The sequence below is a fragment of the Hippopotamus amphibius genome, chromosome 2 (genome assembly GCF_030028045.1).
Source record: "Hippopotamus amphibius kiboko isolate mHipAmp2 chromosome 2, mHipAmp2.hap2, whole genome shotgun sequence".
NCBI lineage: Eukaryota > Metazoa > Chordata > Mammalia > Artiodactyla > Hippopotamidae > Hippopotamus > Hippopotamus amphibius.
This window is the reverse complement of record NC_080187.1, coordinates 114,623,514-114,644,171: the sequence shown is the minus strand read 5'-3', so window position 1 is coordinate 114,644,171 and position 20,658 is coordinate 114,623,514. Positions and strand designations below refer to the sequence as shown.

Sequence of the window (20,658 nt, the reverse complement as noted above, 5' to 3'; positions counted from 1 at the left end):
CAATGTAGGGGACACAGGTTTGATCCCTGCTCCAGGAAGATGCTGAGGAGCAACTAAGCCCATGCACCACAACTATTGAGCCCACGTGCCCCAACTACTGAAGCCCAAGAGCCTAGAGCCTGTGCTCTGCAACAAAAGAAGCCACCACAATGAGAAAGCCCATGCACCACAATGAAGAGCAGCCGCGACTCGCCGCAACTAGAGAAAGCCCGTGTGCAGCAATGAAGACCCAATGCAGCCAATAAATAAGGAAATAAATTTATAAAATAAAATAACTCCAAAATAAACCTCACCTCAGACTAAAAAAAAAAAGGAAAGAAAGAAAGAAAAAAGCCTTAGATTTTCTCCTTTGGGGGAAATGACTGCATCTGGAGTTGGCTACGTAGGATATAGATACTGTTAGGCCAAAAAACTGTTGTTAAAAGGCAAATACAGGAAATAGCATATATTGGGTATTGGGCAGCCACAGTATTAGAATGTAATAAAGAGGTTTTTAATCCTTATTTCCTATTTTTGAGGAATTTTTCATTGTGTGAGTCTTGGTTGGCAGTAACTACTATTAGAGCTGAAGGGGCAGACTCTCCCATCCTGGACTTGATGATGTGGGCATGTGACCCAGGTCAGCAAATCACACACACACACACACACACACACACACACACACACACACACACACCTGCCCCGCTACAGTGTCAAAGAATCACACTTCCTCAGGGGCAGCTGGGAAGTTTCCAGCTGGTGGCAGTGATGCCTGTTCAGTGACAGCGATGGGAGGACAGTGGCAGCAACACGGTGGAGCCAGAGGGGAAATGGTGTTGCAAGCGGCAGAGCCAGGGACGGCCTAGGCCAGGCCTCGCTGAAGCAGGCCCTGGTGGCTGCCTGCTGCCCGGCTTCCCTTGGTGTCAAGTCTGTTTCTCAAGCCTGCATACTGACCCAGTGCTCTACTCTATTTCTTTCCAATAAATTCCATTTTTGGTGTTAGTGAGCCAGCTTGCTATTCCTGCTGCCTGCAATTAAGAACTCTAAAGATACATGCACTAAACTAGCCAGGGCTTCCTTGTGGACCAAATCCAGGGGCGCCACTGTCACAAAACACAAAGCGGCATCCCTGCAGCTATGCAATGTGGCGCCACACCACTCACGTGTATGACAGTGAGAACCGTTCACTAGTGTGTGTCTAGGGCACAACAGGGACGAGGAAGATAAAAAAGGTTTCCTTAGTTACATATTAGGACAACAAAAAACAATTATGTTACAATCCCAGTACTTTAAACCTGGGCTTTCTAGCACCCAAAGTCTTGCACTCACCCCTCGTGGCTACTTGATATCTGAATAACCTCCGGGCAGCTTGCTTGATAGCTGGAAAATGGAATAACAATGGGTTAACTACTCTTCTGTTATATTTCATGCTCTTTGTCTGAAAAATAGAGACAATAATACCCATTTCGTTGCCTTCTTGCCAGGATTTAAAAATAAAGTCACATCACACAGTGTGTGGCCCATAGTATTTGAGGATTACTACTTCCTTTCCCAATGTTCATGCATTAATTACTTTAGGCTTTGTATGCAGACAAGCTCCTCATCAGATGTCCTGATCATCTTCAGTTGATGCAGTCATCTCAGCCACACTGCACTTTGAAGTAATATGATCTTAGAATACTCGTTCCGATGTTTCTGGCTTCCACGCCTACAATGCTCATACTGTTGCTTTCCACATGAGTAGATCCACTGCGAAGGGAAGGGGCATGCTGTGTGTTAACTTGAGAAAAGGACAAATGTTTAAGTGTCAAAGCTTTTACAGGAAGATGGAGTGTAACCTTGTACCTTTTCCACCCAGTCCACCCCATCCGTGTTTACTCTGGGCTCTGACTTGAGGACTTACGTTCATTTGTATGAATTAGCAAAAATCACCACATACTTGAGCGTGATCAGTTCTAGGTCCTCCTGATAGTAGCTGCCTGAATCACAATGATTCCAGCTACTCTAGAAACTTCTCCTGATACAGGTGTGGAAGGCACCTCATCCAATCTGGGCAAGTCAGAGTCATTTCTCCAGAATTTAGAAGTACTATCATTTCCTAACCAGTCTCAGTGAAGGAGATGTAAATGCAGGAGCCAATGGGGCCCTCATTTTTCCACAAACATACAATGCTGTTCTATTGCACAAGAGAAAAATGAAGCAAGTGTATAGAGAACTGAATCAAACCAACAAACAAAAAAACTAGAGAAGGAACTTCCTGAGTTCCCTACAGAAGCCCAGTTTTTGTCTATAGGTTGCTTCTGAAATATTTCTGCTTTGGCTTTCATGAAATATCTTTCAACGTAAATTCTGTGCTGATTTACTGAGTGTCTTTAAGCAGCAACTGAAGTTCTATTCAATTTAGAATTACCATCAAGACTGGAATACAACAGTTTCCAGACTACGTCAGAAAACTGCAGCATTGGCTGGTCTATGTGGGGCTGAGCAAGAAGCAGGGTGACAGGTGCTCCCTGAGATGGTACGGCAGCCAGAAGTCTCTGTGGTTTGTTAGCACAGAAGGTTGAACTAGCACCTGTCTTCTTTCTTTTTCTCTTTAGAGACTTCGTCTTAGTCTTTCTCCCCCCTCAACTGATTTTTACTAAATTTGCAGAACTGTGTAACTATCACCAAAACCCAGTTTAAGAATATTTCCATCAGCCCAAAAAGATCTGTCATAGCCATTTGCAATAATGGCTCCCAACCCCGGGCAGCCAGTAACTTACCTTCTGTTCCCACAGATTTTCTGGATGTACCACATTAATGGAATCATTCAATATGTGATCTTATACATTTGACTTCTTTCACTGGCACCATGCTTTTGCAGTTCACCCATGTCAAGTGTGTGTCAATGCACCGTTCCTCTTTATGGCTGAGTAACATTCCCCTGTGGGTTTATCCATTCACCTGCTGATGGACATTTGCACTGTCTGCACTTTCGGGGTATTCTGAACAAAGCTGCTAAGAACAGTCAAGTCTTTGTAGCCACATGCAGACATATGTTTTATTTCTCCCAGGGGTACGCTGCTAGGTTGTTGTTAAATTTATGTTTAACACACCCGTTTTCTTTGGAGAATCAGAATACATGTTCACAGATGATAACACTTTAGGAAACCGAAAAGCTCCTAAAAAGTACTCTTTATCTCCTACAGCATTCAATAAGGTGCTGGAAAAGAGAGAGGAAATGCAGTCCATGGCTGCCTGTCTTGCAGGGAACAGCAAGAAGCAAGACTACTGGGTCTATGATTGCCAAATGAAACTCCCAAAGAGAAATTACCACTCATCCAATCAACTAAGGATTTCTCGAGGACTCTGTGATGAATCAGGAAAGAGTGTAATTCAAGACTGTAATCCATTCTAGGGTTCTGATTAAAGCACATTTCTCAGAAGATGCTTCTAAGTGTGCTACTCACATCGAGAACAGTCATTTCAGTGAATGGATGAGTTTCCCATCCTATAGTGCAGGTAGTGCAGTTTACAAATACCTGTAAAAAAGAAGTTTCTAACTCTGCTACATGCTCACCACGAGTATAATTTCAGTGAATGAAAGTTTTGCTTTGCGTAATGCATGTAGTGCAGTGTTTAAAAACACATGTAAACATATGCTAACTCATATATATGGAATCTAAAAAAATGGTACTGATGAACCCAGTGACAGGGCAAGAATGAAGATGCAGATGTGAAGAAAGGACTTGAGGACATGGGGTGGAGGGTGAAGGGGAAGCTGGGACGAAGTGATAGAGTAGCATTGACATATATACACTACCAAATGTAAAACAGATAGCGGGCTGCTGCATAACATAGGGAGAGAAACTTGATGATGGGTGATAACCCAGAGGGCCAGGGTGGGGAGGGTAGGAGGGAGTCGCAGAAGGGAGGGGATATGGGGATAACATGTATAAGTACAGCTGCTTCACTCTGGTGTACCTCAAAGGGTGGCACAGCAGTGTAAAGCAATTATATTCCAATAAAGACCTTTAAAAAAAAACATGTAAGAAAGAAGTTTCTAGAAGTGCTCCTTCCTTGTTAAGTTGACAAGTGTTACTTCAGTGAAAAGATATTCTAACCATTCAGTAATGATGTAAGAATTCTTTAAAGACATGTATAAAAAAGGAAAGAAAAAAAATCACATCTTGGAGGCCAACATCAGCACACAAACCCCTGAAGGGTGAGCTGGCCAGGGCCCTGGCAACCTCTTCAATGGCCTCTTTCCAGTGGCAACAAGTGTCTGCACGGATGTCTCCCTTAGAAGAGGAAAGGTTTTCCTGCCACTGGAGGGAGAAAATCATTACTGAGGAGTCATGAGTGCTTGTGGGGAGTGTAGCCACCGGCCTGAGGGCTTTGCTTCACAAAGGCTGGCCTGTGGCCAAACGCAGAAACAGCCCAGCAAGGCCACCTATCCCGAGTGCAGGGGAGAGTAAGTAGCAACATATCAGGGTGCTAAGTAGGAAAAATACAGCACTTCACGGCCTGCAGTGTGGAGGTGGAGCATTAGGGCTCGCAAACTCAGAAACTAGGTAGGTTTGTTATAGAAATCTTTAATTTTAAAAATATTTAGTTTGGGGCATTGTATTTTTTCATTTAACACTGTGAGATGTTTGTTATGGGAAGCTGAATTTACCCCATACCTCGTGACAAGTAACTGACAGCTGTGAGGTCAGTGGTCTCACCATAACCCAGGGGGAGTATAACATCTGTCAGCCCTGTCCTTACTTTGTAGGACTTACTCTGACAAGAAGGAACATAAGTCATTCCAAAATTCTAATTTTAAACCACAACACAAAAGCGCATTCTTTCTGACTTTTACAATCTTGCCCCCACTGACTCCCCCTGGGTATGGTAAATGGCTCTGGGATTGTGCGGGTTACGGAGGGGAGGTAAGAGCCGGGCTGCAGGGCTGCATCAAAGCCCACCCTGGGCTCCACTATGCATCCCTGTGGGTCTTTGGGCAAAACAGCTACATCTCTGAGCCTCTGTTTCATCTGGGAAATGTGGGTGACGCTAACTGCAGGCGGTGGTTTTGTACATTAAAGGAGATAATGTAGATGATGCACAGCGTAGCTTCTTTCTATAAAACAGTGGATGAATATCAGCAATGACTTGCCTCAGGTCCCCAGATAGTGAGGGGCAGGCTGGGCTAAGACGCCAAGTCCCATTCACATCCTTTCCAATGGCATCCTCCTGCTGGGAGGCCAGGAGAGGCCATCATACAGGTAACATTTTAAAAATCAGAAGCAATTACCTGGCCCATCTGTGCGACCCACCAAGCAAATGATAGCAGCTCTTGAGGACAGGAAATTTATTTTCCTTTTTCCACACGTAGACTCGCAAGGAGAGGTCGAAGAAAGAGGTGACGACTCGACTCTGGTCCTTGAAATGAAAAACCAAGTGAGGCAGGGACGTGGGCTCCAAAGTATGGAGCTGAGAGGCAGGCAGGCAGGCAGGGCACCACACTCACCACCCACGTGGTCGTGATAGGCCTCTGGTGGTCCTGAAAGGCTGCCAGCTGCAGGCTGTGTATGGTGAAGAGAACCAGCTCCGATCTGGACACGAGCAGGATCACCTGAAAGCCATGGCCCTTCATGAGGTGAGGAGGCATCATGGTGTCTGGCAGCAGGAAACTTGCGATCTGTTGTACTTTTTGAAATAAAAACACACAGACTGTCATTTCTTAGTAGCAGCTGGGGTCTGGAATAGACACGCCTCACATAAGATGATGTGGCATAATGAAAACAACAACAACTTTGTGGTCACACCTGCATTCAGTCCGGACCCACGCATTTACTCCCCTACGCCTCCCGGTCACTGCCTCCCGGTCATCGCCTCCCGGTCATCGCCTCCCGGTCATCGGCTCTAAACTGCTGATTTTGATGCTGATTACAGCCTCACAGGGGCTGTAAAGGTTCAAGGCCATATGCATGTGAAAGTGACAGTATCTGGCACACAGCGCTATCCAGGGATGAGGCTTCCACCCTGTGTTCTACCCTTCCTCATCTAAAACACGTTGATGTAAGAAATGGCCACATGAGAACTGTGACATTTATGACAAAACTACTGTTGAAGATACTGTCTTTTATACTGTATAGCATTCCCTGTTAAAAAAAAAATTGATCATTTCCTCATGGAGTTTAGCAGCAGGAACATAAAATTACCTCTTCTGAAGAATTCATGCATTTTCTCATATCAGACAAGGGATTACAGTACCCATCCCATTTCCCTTTTTTCCTCGGCTGCTGGGAAGCTCAGTGTAAAATTTATGGTCAAATGATGACACAAAAACAAATGAATAGAATACAAAAGAAAAAAATGATAAGGACCATAGGAAAGGCCTATCAGGGTGATTTGGGGTTTGGGAAACAGAGGTGGTAGGAAAGGAGAGGGATGTGGGTCTTACTTTCCTACTAGACTAGGAGCTCCTTAGGGAAGAGAGAGTTGTGGCTTTTATTCATCTCTGTATGCACTCAGTGCTGAGAACTGTGACTCTGACATAAAATTGTGAAAGAAGAGATAGGGATGAATGGAAGCAGAGAAGGGAGGAGAGTGGACAGTAGCTAACGTCTGAATCCCAGGGCCATGCAGAGGACCCAACACACAGCAAGTACTCAACCACTCCACCAGTACACAAAATCACAAGAAAACATCTGTGGGGTCACTATGATTCACTGAAAAGAAAGAAAAAGTACCCCAAAGGAAACATGAGGAACCTGTGCTTGAAGCACTATAAGGCAGTGGTGGTGACCATCCTGATATGGGCATCCTCACCCAGAACATCCGCTCTATCCCTGGACTTCTTGGCCCCCAGCTCATAGGTGGTAACAGCCAACTGCACACTGCTGTCACTTATGTATATCACCATTAGCCTGGCTGCCTCTGCGTGTCAGACGGGTGGGAAGAGTGGCGGAGACGGGAGGCTTGTCTTCTGACGGGCAGAGCAAGGAGTGAGTGTGGAGCACCTGGCAAAATAGCACCGCAAGTCTCCTCATTGCCAGTGAGGGAGGGCACTTCTTCAACCCAGGAGCACTCTGAAAGCCCCTTCCACAGACCCACACCCACAGTGACCTTACTGGGTCTTACAGGATGGCCCATGTGGACCCTCCTTTCCTGACCACAATGACCAAGAGGGAGCAAGGTCAACCCCAGCTCACATCTGGCCCCGCTGGAAACATCTTGGCACACCAGTCCCAGTGAGGTCAGTGTAATGGGTGAATCAAATAAACGGATTTTCTGTTTTTGAGCAGCTGCATTTTACCATCTTGCTTCTGTTTCCCATGTCTTCCTCTGTCTTCCTTTCCTATCTCCTTGCAGTCTGGCTCCAAACACCCCTTCCCGGCCCCCAGAACTGCTCTGTTGCTGCCCGTTGATCCAGTGGCCTCTCTCCTCTGGCTGCCCCCTGACCACTGGCCTCCCCTGGCTACCAGGTCCCAGCACTGCCCATCCTGTCCAGCTCTGCCACTGCTTCTCTTTCTCTATCCTTCCTTGTCTCAAGACCCTCTCCAGCTGCCCACTTTTTACTCTGGTCTAATTTTCAGCCTGGCACCCAGGCTGAGCATCTCTGAGTCCAAGAATCTCTCGCAGAGGCAGCCACTCTCCCAGGCCAGCTGTGTGCAGGCCTGCAGGTGACGGACACTATCCCCACGCTGTCAGCACCTCCTCTGTGCCTGACCTGGAAACTCTCTTCCTCACTCCTGTGGAAGCCTGTTCTCAGGCCACCAAATACCTCATGATCATTTCCACCAGGAGGGCCCTAAGGCCCCAAACCTCTTCAGAACTAAACTCTGCCGTCTCCAGCTGGGCAGCTGACCCCTTCCAACCTGTGGGCAACATGGGAGCCTAGAAAGAGTAGAGGTTCCTGGGAGAGGCCAACACAGCCATCAGCCCAGCTGGTGGCCCTGAGAAGGGGTTCACTGCTGTGAACAGCCACGGATGACTCATCGTCATCATCCTCACGGCTATGGGACTTGGTCCTACGTGAGAAGCTGCCCCCAGATGCACCCCACAAGCCTAGGGCACAGGACCCGTCACCCTGTATACATAGAGCCAGGCCCCTCCCTCAGGCAAGGGACACAGCCCACCACTGACCTTCGGGCCCAGGTCTGAGTTCTGGGTTGATGCAAACACCCACTGCCGGTCAGGAGAGCAGAGGAGACTGGTGGGGTTGTTGGGAAACACGTTCACTCTGGAGAGTGGCTGCAGCTGTGGCACCATCAGCATGTAGAGCGCCCCTTCGGCACAGGCGGCCTGCAAGCAAGAGAACAAAAATGGAATCAAGAACCAAAAAGAATCGAAGAGAAGGTGTCCAAGAAGAGAAGCGAAGATCTAATAAACACATAAGTGAGTTTCGTACAAAGGAAAAGTTAAATAATTAACAGACATTTAAAACTCATGTGCAATGAAACTTTTTTGGAAATAAAAGAAATCCTGGGAAAGTTGAGCTGGGATGGTCATCACAGACATGTCACAATACAACTACTACGCTTTAAATATTTCAAAAAAGTCTTTTAGGCCTTTGATTTAAAAAGTCCAGTGTCTAACAAAAGAAATAAGGATGGCTGTAGACTTTTCAACAGAAGTATACACTGTGGAATATTTCCACAAAATTCAAGGAAAGCATGAGCCAGGGATTTAGTGCCCAGCCAGGCCATCCTTCAAGCATCAAGGCTACAGAACAGCAGCGTTAAATATGCAAGAACTGCATTCCTGAGCACTTCCTCGGGAACTGACTAGGGGATGGGCTTCATCAAACCACAAGATACAAGGAAAAGGTCACCAAAGAACTGCTGTGGTTATGAAATATATTAAACTGTAGATCAAAGAGCTATTAAATAAAAAAGTGGACACAAGGGAAGAACAGTGTATAAATACTGTATGGTCTCAAAAAAGTTGGAAATAATACATCTTAAAAAATGAGAAGAAAGATCAAAATAGAATAATTCAACTACCGTAGGAGTAAAGGAGTGTCATCGAAAGTTAACAAATATAATAGGAGACAGGCCATACCAAGGAAAAAGGAGAGAGACAATGTTAAGATAAAGAAAACCACTACAACAAAAATACAAACCCGCCTATATGACAAAAGATATCACCCCCTAACCCAACACACAGATTAAACAGGAAGAAAACAGATGTGGAGAAAGGAGCCTGGTAATGAACCACATCACAGAGCAAACGTGAGATAAAATGCAAGGCGATATCGTGCAGTGTAAATGGCTTAATTCACTTATTCAAATAAAACGATTTTCAGATTGATGAACAAAAGAAAACACAACTATCTATATTTTCTTTTTTTGTGACATCTTTGTCTGGTTTTGGTATCAGAATGATGGTGGCCTCATAGAATGAGTTTGGGAGTGTTTCTCCTTCTGCTATATTTTGGAAGAGTTTGAGAAGAATACCTGTTAGCTTTTCTCTAAATGTTTGATAGAGTTCGCCTGTGAAGCCATCTGGCCCTGGGCTTTTGTTTGTTGGAAGATTTTTAATCACAGTTTCAATTTCAGTGCTTGTGATTGGTCTGCTCATATTTTCTATTTCTTCCTGGTTCAGTCTTGGAAGATTGTACTTTTCTAAGAATTTACCCATTTCTACCAGGTTGTCCAATTTATTGGCGTATAGTTGCTTGTAGTAGTCTCTCATGATCTTCTGTATTTCTGTGGTGTCGGTTGTTACTTCTCCTTTTTCATTTCTAATTCTGTTGTTTTGTGTCTTCTCTCTTTTTTTCCTGATGAGTCTGGCTAATGGTTTATCAATTTTGTTAATCTTCTCAAAGAACCAGCTTTTAGTTTTATTGATCTTTGCTATTGTTTCCTTCATTTCTTTTTCATTTATTTCTGATCTAATCTTTATGATTTGTTTCCTTCTGCTCACTTTGGGGGTTTTTTGTTCTTCTCTCTCTAATTGTTTTAGGTGTAAGGTTAGGTTGCTAATTCAATATTTTTCTTGTTTCTTGAGGTAGGATTGTATTGCTATAAACTTCCCTCTTAGAACTGCTTTTGCTGCATCCCATAGGTTTTGGGTCGTTGTGTTTTCATTGTTATTGTTTTCTAGGTATTTTTTTATTTCTTCTTTGATTTTGCACAGCAAAAGAAACCATAAACAAGACAAGAATACAACCCTCAGAATGGGAGAAAATATTCATCAATGAAACAACTGACAAAGGATTAATCTCCAAAATATACAAGGAGCTCATGCAGCTCAATATTGAAAAAACAACCCAATCAAAAAATGGGCGGGAAACCTAAATAGACATTTCTCCAAAGAAGACATGCAGATGGCCAAGAGGCATGTGAAAAGATGCTCAACATCACTTCTCATCAGAGAAATGCAAGTCAAAGCCACAATGAGGTATCACCACACATCAGTCAGAATGGCCATCATCAAGAAATCTAGAAACAATAAATGCTGGAGAGGGTGTGGAGAAAAGAGAACCCTCCTGCACTGTTAGTGGGAATGTAAACTGGTACAGCCACTATGGAAAACAGTTTGGAGGGTCCTTAAAAAGCTAAAAATAGAACTACCAAATGACCCAACAATCCCACTACTGGGCATATACCCTGAGAAAACCATAATTCAAAAAGATACATGTACCATAATGTTCATTGCAGCACTATTTACAATAGCCAGGACATGGAAGCAACCTAAATGCCCATCAACAGATGAATGGATAAAGAAGATGTGGCACATATATACAATGGAATATTACTCAGCCATAAAAAGGAATGAAACTGAGTTATTTGCAGTGAGGTGGCTGGACCTAGAGCCTGTCACACAGAGTGTGTAAGCCGAAAGAGAAAGAGAAATACTGTATGCTAACTCATATATATGGAATCTAAAAAAAATGGTACTGATGAACCCAATGGCAGGGTAAGAATAAAGATGCAGATGTAGAGAATGGACTTGAGGACATGGCGGGGAGGGGAAGCTGGGACGAGGTGAGAGAATAGCAATGACATATATACACTACTAAATGTAAAATAGGTAGCTAGTGGGAAGCTGCTGCCTAACACAGGGAGATCAACTTGATGCTTGGTGATGACCTAGAGGGGTGGGATGAGGAGGGTGGGAGGGAGACTCAAAAGGGAGGGGATATGGCGACATATGTATAAATACAGCTGACTCACTTTGTTGTACAGCAGAAACTGGCACAACAGTGTAAACCAATAATACTCTAATAAAAAAAAAATGACTATATTTGGACCTTTGCACCCAATAATGGAGAACACACTGCCCTTGCAAGCACACACGGACATTTACAAAAACTGAATATAGAGTCACAAAGAAAACTTAATAAATTATGTATGGCAATGTAATACAAACAATATGCTCTAATCACAGTGATATAAAACTAGAAATCAATAACAATATTAAATAAAACAGACAAGGCACTAGCTAATATAATCAGAAAAAAAATGGGAGAAAGGTCTTATATACAAGAAGAAATGACAAGAGGGAAACAAATGTTCAAATAGAGGAAATTTAAAGAAAAAAAACCTTAAGAGAATATCCTAGATAATTGTGTGCATAAAAAATTGAAAACTTGGATATATTGGGCATTTCCCTAGAAAAATACAATATATCAAAATTGATCCCAGCAGAGACAGAAAGGCTTGAGCAGATCAATTTCCATAGATGAGAGAGAGAAAACTACGGGACAAAAAAGTATCCAGCACCAGATGATGTCAAAGATTAATTCTACCAAACTGAAAAGTATGTAATTTCAATGTAACTTAAATTGTTCCAAAGCATTAAAAAAGAAGAAAAATGTTCAGATTTCTTTCATGAAGAAAGCAGAGCCTTTATATGTAACCCTGATAAAGGAAAGTCCCCAAAGAAGAACTACAGAACAATCTCACATACACAGATCCAAAATCCTAATAAAATATCAGCATTTAAAATACATCAGTACATTAAAAAGAAATGCATGGATGACATATTTTAAAAATCCAATATTTCACCATAACAATAGAACTAAGGAGAAAATCCTATATCTCCATGCTGAAAAAGCCTTTCACAAAATTCAACATTCAATCCTGATTTTAAAAAACTAATATTAAGGGACTTCTCTGGTGGTGCAGTGGTTAAGAATCCACCTACCAATGCAGGGGACACAGGTTCGAGCCCTGGTCCGGGAAGATCTCACATGCCACGGAGCAACTAAGCCCATGCGCCACAACTACTAAGCCTGCACTCTAGATCCCACTAGCCACACCTACTGAGCCCTCATGCCTAGAGCCGGTGCTCCACAACAAGAGAAGTCACCACAATGAGAAGCCTGTGCACCACAACAAAGAACAGCCCCCACTCACCACAACTAGAGAAAGCCCACATGCAGCAACAAAGACCCAATGCAGTCAGTAAATAAACAGAGAAAATTTCTTTAAAAATTTTTCAAAAAACAAAATAATTAGTTTGGTGCATTGTATTCTTTCATTGTAAGATGTCTGTCACAGGAGGTTGAATTTACTGCATACCTCATGAGAAGTAACTGACAGCTGTGAGGTCGGCCGTCTCACCATAACCCAGGAGGAATATAAAATCTGTCAGCCCTGTCCTTACTTTGTAGGACTTACTCTGACAAGAAAAAACATGTCATTCCAAAATTCTAGTTTTAAACCACAGCATAAAATCACACTCTTTCTGACTTTACAATCTTGTCCCCCTGACTCCCACTGCCGCCTGGGTTTGGTAAATGGACCTTGTACACAAATAGAATTTAACTTGAAATGAGCCACTGACCTACATGTAGAACAACTTCCAAATAACCCTTGGGACAGAGAAAAAGTCACACAAAGCCGAGTCAAGGTGGCAGGGTGCTGGCTTCTCATTTGGGGGCCCATTCAGGTTGTTGGCAATTCAGGACATTGTGGCTGCAGAACTGAGGTTTCCCCGCCCGCTGGCTGTTGGCAGAGATTATTCTCATTCCCAGGCCCACTAACAGCCTGGCAGCTAGCACGTAAGGCCCCTGTGCCCTCGCTTCTCTGACTTCCCCTTCTGTGACCAGCCAGAGAAAACTGTCTGCTTTTACAGTGCTCATGGAATGCGTGTGGGTCCACCCAGATCATCTCTCTTTAGCCAGGTAACAGAAATTTCTCCTCTGCTCATAGCTTTGGCCATTTCTGTTTGAAATTCCACACATTTTTGCTTGATATATATTTTAGGCTATATTTTGGAGGTGCATTAAAAATTAGCCTTGCCAGGGACTTCCCTGGCAGTCCAGTGGTTAGGACTCTGAGCTTCCACTGCAGGGAGCGCAGGTTCAATCCCTGGTCAGGGAACTAAGATCCCACGTGCTGCATGGCGTGGCCAAAATAAATAAATAAATAAAACCACCACCAACAAAAACATACACACACACAAAAACAAAACACAACAACAACAACAACAAAACACAAAAACCAAAAACCAAAACCAAAACCAAAACCAAAATAAACAAAAAAACCTACAAAGCAAAAATTAGCCTTGCTGTATCTTCCTGGGAGGTTGATCTAATTATTATTCTGAAATGACTGCTAAGATACAGTAAAGACTTTTATCATCTCGTCTTCTCATCTAACATTACTAGCTGTGTCAGCTAGCTTCTGATTAGCATCTCCAACGCCCATCATTTTCCCATTCTTTTAATTCCAAACATCCTTAAGTGTTCTCTTTTAGATGAGTCTTGCATTAGTTTCCTAGGAGTGCAGTAACAAAACAAGGTGACTTATAAAAACAAAAATTTATTCTCTCACAGTTCTGGAGGCTATAGGTCTGAAATCAAGGTGCCAGCAGGGCTATGCTTCCTCTGAAGGCTCTAGGGCTTTCCTTGGCTTGTAACAGCACATCCCAATGTCTGTAGCGTCTGCACATGGCTTCTCTGTGTGTGTGTGTGTGTGTGTGTGTGTGTGTGTGTGTGTGTGTGTCCTCTCCTCTTCTTATAAAGATACCACTTGTTAGATTAAGGGCCCAAACTAAATCTAGGATGATTTCATCTTGAGATCCTTAAATATATGGCAAATGCACCATTTCCAAGGAAGGACAAAGAAGGTCACATTTTGAGGCCCTGGGCAGACCTGAATTTTGGGGGAATACTCTTTTCCGTACCCTGTTGGTACATGAGTAGTCAGCAGTCTCCAAAATTTGATCCAAATTTTGGTTAGGGGTTGATCCTGCCCCATCCTCTGACAGGGCAACCTCAAGAAAGTCAGTGCTTCTGGTATAAAATCTGCCAACCTCGGCCATGCACAACACACGATCAAAGTGAAAGTTATAGTTATATCTGGGCTCTTGTGGTGACAGAGGTGATCACAGGTCCAGAACCCATGACTCTTTGTTGTCAGGTAGGTATTGTGCCTCAGGAGGTGGAGGTAGCATCCTGCAGGCTCTGCAAAGCCACTAAAGCCTCCTTGCTAAGACAGAAATGACACCTTCAGGGTGAAGGCAGTCCTGGTCATCTGGTGCGGGAGGAAGCAGCTTCCCATTGTCCTCAGACCCTTGCCACAGGCAATGACACTAGAGTAGGCCACCCTTTGAGTAGATAAGAAAAGGAATTCTCACACTGTATAGATAGCACTGCCACCACCCCATGCCATGTGGTCCACCAGAGCAGTGCTGCTGCCTGTACCTTAACCAGGTATCCCTGATAGAGGAAGGACCCAACAGTCCACACAAATGGTTAACCTCCAGGCAGTCAGCTTAGCCCTCAATGCCCAGCCAACAACCAGCCCTGAACATGCATGTTTACACTCTCAGGCCATGTGGTGTGGCCATGTGGCCAGTGAATGCAGAAACTAAATTCTTATCCAAGGTTTCCCCCTTTGGGATGAAGACCTCAGGACCTCCTGCCCCCCAGACATCCCAAATATTAATGACGGTCACACATGTCTCCACATATACCAGGCACCTCTATCCGCTTTGCAGACCCAGACATTACCTACAGTGACCAAGACTCTCATTTCACACAATACTGAGCTCCTGAGCAAGTCACCCCAAAGAACTTCCCTTCATCTGCCAATTTAACGCAGGCTAATTGGTATGTTTAATCTTCTTGGACAATTTAAGGAGCTTAGACCGTTCAATTCTTCATAAACTGCTCCTAACCTAAATGCTAAAGTCACACATTTTACTTCTATATATAGTTAAAAGTGCATAAGGGATTGTTGTTGCTGTTTTATACAGTTGATACTCATTTAGATTTCCTCATATTGCCCACAGTTTTTGCTCATAAATCTTTCCTGCTTCTCTGAAATTTCATCTGTGGTCACTTTCCCTTTGATTGAAGCAGTTTCATTAGTATTACACTGAAGGTAGTTTTATTTCCTCTTGCTGCTACTAAATAGATTTTTCTTAGTCTTCAATGATCTCAGTTCACTCTGATGGGTCTCTATGCAGATTTATTTTTATTTACCCTGCTTGGGGTTTGCGGGGACTTCCTGATTCCATGGATTAACGTCCTTAGTCTAGTTTGGAAACATATGTACCATCATCTCTTCAAATGTTTCTCATGCCTCCCTGCCTCACCTACTCTTAGGACATCAAAGAAACGAATAGTAGAATTTTTCATGGATCCTTTATGGCCTCACCACTCAAAGTGTGTTCTGTGACCTGATAGCATCAATATTCTCAAGAAGCTTCTAAAAAACTCAAAAATCTCAGGCATCCCCAGGGACCCACCGAATCAGAATCTTCATTTAAACAAGACCCCCCACTGATTCACGTCCCATTCAAGTCTGAGAAACAGTGGTCTCCATCTCTCAGCCTCTCTTCTACATTTACCACTCTTGGTATCCCCATTCCATTCCAGAAAATTACTTTGATAGTCCAGTTCACTATTCTTTTATATTCTTAACTTCTTAATTGATATATATAATACACATGGAAACTTGCACAAAACATAAACGTAAAAAAGCTCAGTAACTTATTACAAAATAAATGTTCATGTTGCTACCAAAGTAAAGAAGTAGAACACTGCCAGTGGCCCACAAGCTCCCCTCACCCTCCCCAGACTTTTGTGTGATTCAACTGTCCTGCTATTAAATTCATCCACTGAGTCCTAACCTTTGTTATTCAGTTCTGCTACGCTAGAATTTCCTTCTACTTGGTTCTTTTGCAAATCTACAACATCATTTTTCATGGCTTTCAGTTCTCTGTTGAAATTTCTCTCCCTGAGCAGAGCAACTATATGCTTGCTAGTGTTTAGAGCTACTAACTGCAATATCTGAAGCCCCTGGGGCTCTACTGACATTGTCTGCTGCTTATCCTACAGGTCCTAGTTCACATTATCTCCTTTTTTTTTAAATTTCTATTGGAGTATAGTTGATTTACAATGTTGTGTTAGTTTCAGGTGTAGAGCAAAGTGATTCAGTTATACATATACATATATTCATTCTTTTTTAGATTCTTTCTCATATATGTTATTACAGAATATTGGGTAGAGTTCCCTGTGCTATACAGTAGGTCCTTGTTGGTTATCTATCATATATATAGCAGTTGCATGTGTTCATCCCAAGCTCCTGATTTATCCCTCCCCACCATTTTCCCCCTTTGGTAACCATAAGTTTGTTTTTGATATCTATTAAGCCTGCTTCTGTTTTGTAACTAAGTTCACTTGTATCTTTTTTTTTTCAATTAGATTCCACATATGAGTGACATCATATGGTATATGTCCTTCTCTGTCTGACTCATTTCATTTAGTATGATAATCTCTAGGTCTATTCATGTTGCCGCAAATGGCATTATTTCATTCTTTTTTATGGCTGAGTAATATTTCCTTGTATACATGTACCACATCTTCTTTATCCACTCCTCTGTCAATGGACATTTAGGCTGCTTCCATATCTTGGCTATTGTAAATAGTGCTGCAATGAACATAGGGGTGTGTGCATCCTCTCGGATTATGGTTTTCTCCAGATATATGCCCAGGAGTGGGATTGCTGAGTCATATGGTAGCTCTATTTTAAGTTTTCCATAGTGGTTTCCATTCTGTTTTCCATAGTGGTTGTACCAATTTACATTACCACCAACAGTAGGAGGGTTCTCTTCTCCACAGCCACTACAGCATTTACTGTTTGTAGACTTTTTGATGATGGCCATTGTGACCAGCATGAAGTGATATCTCATTGATGTTTTAGCATCATGATTTGCATTTCTCCGATAACTAGTGATGCTGAGCATCTTTTCATGTGGTTTTTGGCCATCTGTATGCCTTCTTTGGAGAATTGTCTATTTAGATCTTCTGCCCATATTTTGATTGGGGTGTTTGTGTTTTTTTTGACATAGAATTCCATAAGCTGTTTGTATATTTTGGAGATTAATCCCTTGTCAGTTGCATCACTTGCAAAAATTTTCTCCCATTCTGTGGGTTGTCTTTTCGTTTTATTATAAACAAAAGTTTAATAGGTCCCACATGTTTATTTTGTTTTTATTTCCATTACTCTAGCAGATGGATCATGCGATTTATGTCACAGAGTGTTCTTCCTATATTTTTCTCTATGAGTTTTATAGTGCCTGGCCTTACATTTAAGTCTTTGATCCATTTTGAGTTTATTTTTGTGTATGGTGTTAGAGAATGTTCTAATTTCATTCTTTTACACGTAGCTGTCCAGTTTTCCCAGCACCACTTATCAAAGAGACTGTCTTTTCTCCATTGTATATTCTTGTCTCCCTTGTCATAGATTAATTGACCACAGGTGCATGGGTTTATTTCTGGGCTTTCTATCCACTTCCATTGATATGTATTTCTGTTTTTGTGCCAGTACCATACTGTTTTGATGACGGTAGCTTTATAGTATAGTCTGAAGTCAGGGTGTCTGATTCCTTCAGCTCTGTTTTTCTTTCTCAAGATTGCTTTGGCTATTCGGGATCTTTTGTGTTTCCATATAAATTTTAAAACTTTTGCTCTAGTTCTGTGAAAAATGCCATCGGTAGTTTGATAGGGATTGCACTGAATCTGCAGATTGCCTTGGGTAGTTCACATTATCTCATCTCACATGCCCTACTCAGCTCTGAGTGCTGAACACTGTATTTGAACAGAGAGGCCTTGGGAGGTGTTAACCTCCAGAAAGGATTTTCACTCACTCCTACCTGGTAACTGGGCAGCTGCAGCCAGTGCAGGGACCGTTTACTTTCAGACCACCCTCACCCTTAGGTTGCAACTTGATAACCTGCCCAAAGTAAGAGACTTCACAGGGCCCCAAACCTTGGTGGCCCTGCACTCCAACTTTTCTCTACTTGGCTATTAAAGCTCTGCTCATCCCCTTAGCCTTGAAGTAAACATCTCCAGAACAAAGGCAGCCCCAGTGTTAAGCTCAACACTTTGATTTCTGCCACCTTCTGAATCTTGGCTTAGAAACCATTTGTTCTTTTTAACTCTCTGACCTGATATATATTCTAATTTTTCTAATTGTCCTTTACCAACAAGTAAGTGTGAATCATGTGCTCTACCATTCCCAGGAGAGAATCATAGTGGCTTCCTCTTCATCTGTACAATATATTCTCAAATTGCTGTGGAGATGTTAATTACACTTATTCCAAAGTCTTTAAACAACTATAGAGTTGTTTATATGAAATCTGTTTCATCAGGTCTTACTTTTCTTGTTTACAAGCTTAGTTCATTTACAGAGTTAGTTCTGTTTACATATGAAACTTTTCCTGGATGTCTGTTCATCTTGATATTTGGGATGCCAGCTTGCCCACACTTTCAAAGACCTCCTTCCCTCCAGGAGGAGGATACTGACCCCAGATGGAGGCCACTTCCTCCATCTGACAGCTTATACCCACTTTCACTATTTCTCTGTGGTCAAATGCTCCCTCCCAATGCCTAAGAATCACCTCTAAACCAAATGTCCTGACAACAGGAGGCCTGCATCATCTCAGGCAAATGCTTGCATTCTGTCAAACATGCCTCAATTTTCCTTTGAGTTGGGCCCTCACAGAGACTTGAAAAGGGGGAAAGAAGGGTGAGAATGCAGTAGGGAGAAGGAACTGCAAGGGGAAGAATGACTATGAGCAGGACCAGGAAACAGGAAAGCAGGAGCCCGTGGATAAAAAATCACAGCCAGCCCACAGGGCAAGGTGCCACCCAGCACAGTGGTCTGGTGCCAGGTCCACAGACCCTGGGAAACAGCAGAGACTCCTGGGAGCCGGGTCACTCACCAGCAGGAGGGGGCCCTCTGGAATGTCACAGGCCTCCAATGAAGACGAGTACGTAGGCAGGGAGAAAGAGGCTTGCTCACACCCTTCCTCTGCTTTCCATACTTTGATCAGTCCCCACTTGTCCACGGTGACAACCAGTTGCAGCTGAGGGTAGGTCACCAAATTCAGCAGAGCCACAGGCTGCAGAGGGCTCGACCAGATCTCCGTGCCCTGGACAACAGCAAGATTAACGTAACAACTCACATAGACCCCATTCATTTCCTAAACATGTATTATTTTCATTCATTCAACCATCACCCAGCTCACACTGGGGAAGTGTAGGTGGAAAGGGTGTGATCCCCATCCTCACAGGATGCACAGCTTGGTAGGGAACACAACACAGAAGAAATGTTCCACCACAGAGGAGACAGGTGCATCCAGGAGGAAAGCAGTTGCTGAGCATGGGTGTGGACACTGCCTGGGATTGTGCCATTGCAGGGGGACTGATGGTGGGGTCTTTTGTGAGCATGGGCACAGCATGTCTGAAGCATTCCTGGTGGTTACCTACAGCTCAACTGAAGAAGGCTGCACAGGGAGGCAGGACCCAATACTACCCACCCTGCCTGGGACCTGGGCTGTACTCAGAACCAGGGCTGTGCAGGGCCGCATACAGAGAACTTCCACTTGGAGCATCTCACTTGGTCCCCAAGGAGCCCAGGTTTACAGATAAGCACATTCGGGCCTGTGGATGTAAACAGCTTCTGTTGCATATCTGCAGCTGCCTGCTCAGAACACACCCTTCCAAGCAGTGCACCCAGCAGTGCCACCACGGGCCAGGCCTGGCCAAGGTCCATGCCCTGTCACGGCCATTAGCACAGAGGAAAACAACTGGTCCAAGATGGGCTGATTCCCAGATACACAGTCTCTCTCAGGATTCTGATAGTTAGAACAACGAGGTAGATTAGGAAGAAAAAAAAGATGGCGGTGAAGTAGAGGGTGTGGAATGCATCCCTCTCCACAGATGCATTGGGAATGCACCAAAAGACACAATAATTCCCATAGAGAACCAACTGAACACCAGCACACGACCTCGGACACCAGAAAGGATTATAAGGATCCTGACATAACCGGTAGGGAGGCATCTACGATGGCTCAAAGAGGGTGAAGCGGCAGAGCTGTGGCAGACGGGAGGAAGTGAGAAACACATGGAGGGTCCACACCGCAGCTCAGCGTTCCTGGACTGAGACGTTGATTCACAGCTGAACAGAGGGTCCAGGAGTGGGAATGTAGGAACTGGAGAGCTGATTCAGAGTGAGAAAAATTGTTACCAGTAAGGTGACGGACTGAGAGGACAGGAGGGAAGAGGCCCACAGCGAGGAGTGCTTGCCCCTGAGAGCTGCCTGGCCACAATGGCTGCTGGATGCTGCAGGCTCATGGGCGGAGGGGAGGAGCCGCAAGCATAGCCTCTCTTTCTCTTTCGGCACCTGCAGCAGGCAGTGGAGGGACCCCCTGTGGGCCACCTAAGGCACTCAGGAATAACAA

The 20,658-nt window shown here is 43.7% G+C and overlaps 1 pseudogene; it reads right to left on the bottom strand.

The window, feature by feature from the left end:
* Window positions 1-1,342: 1,342 nt before the first annotated feature.
* LOC130844423 (F-box/WD repeat-containing protein 12-like) lies at window positions 1,343-19,970 on the bottom strand (annotated as a pseudogene).
* Window positions 19,971-20,658: the final 688 nt, after the last annotated feature.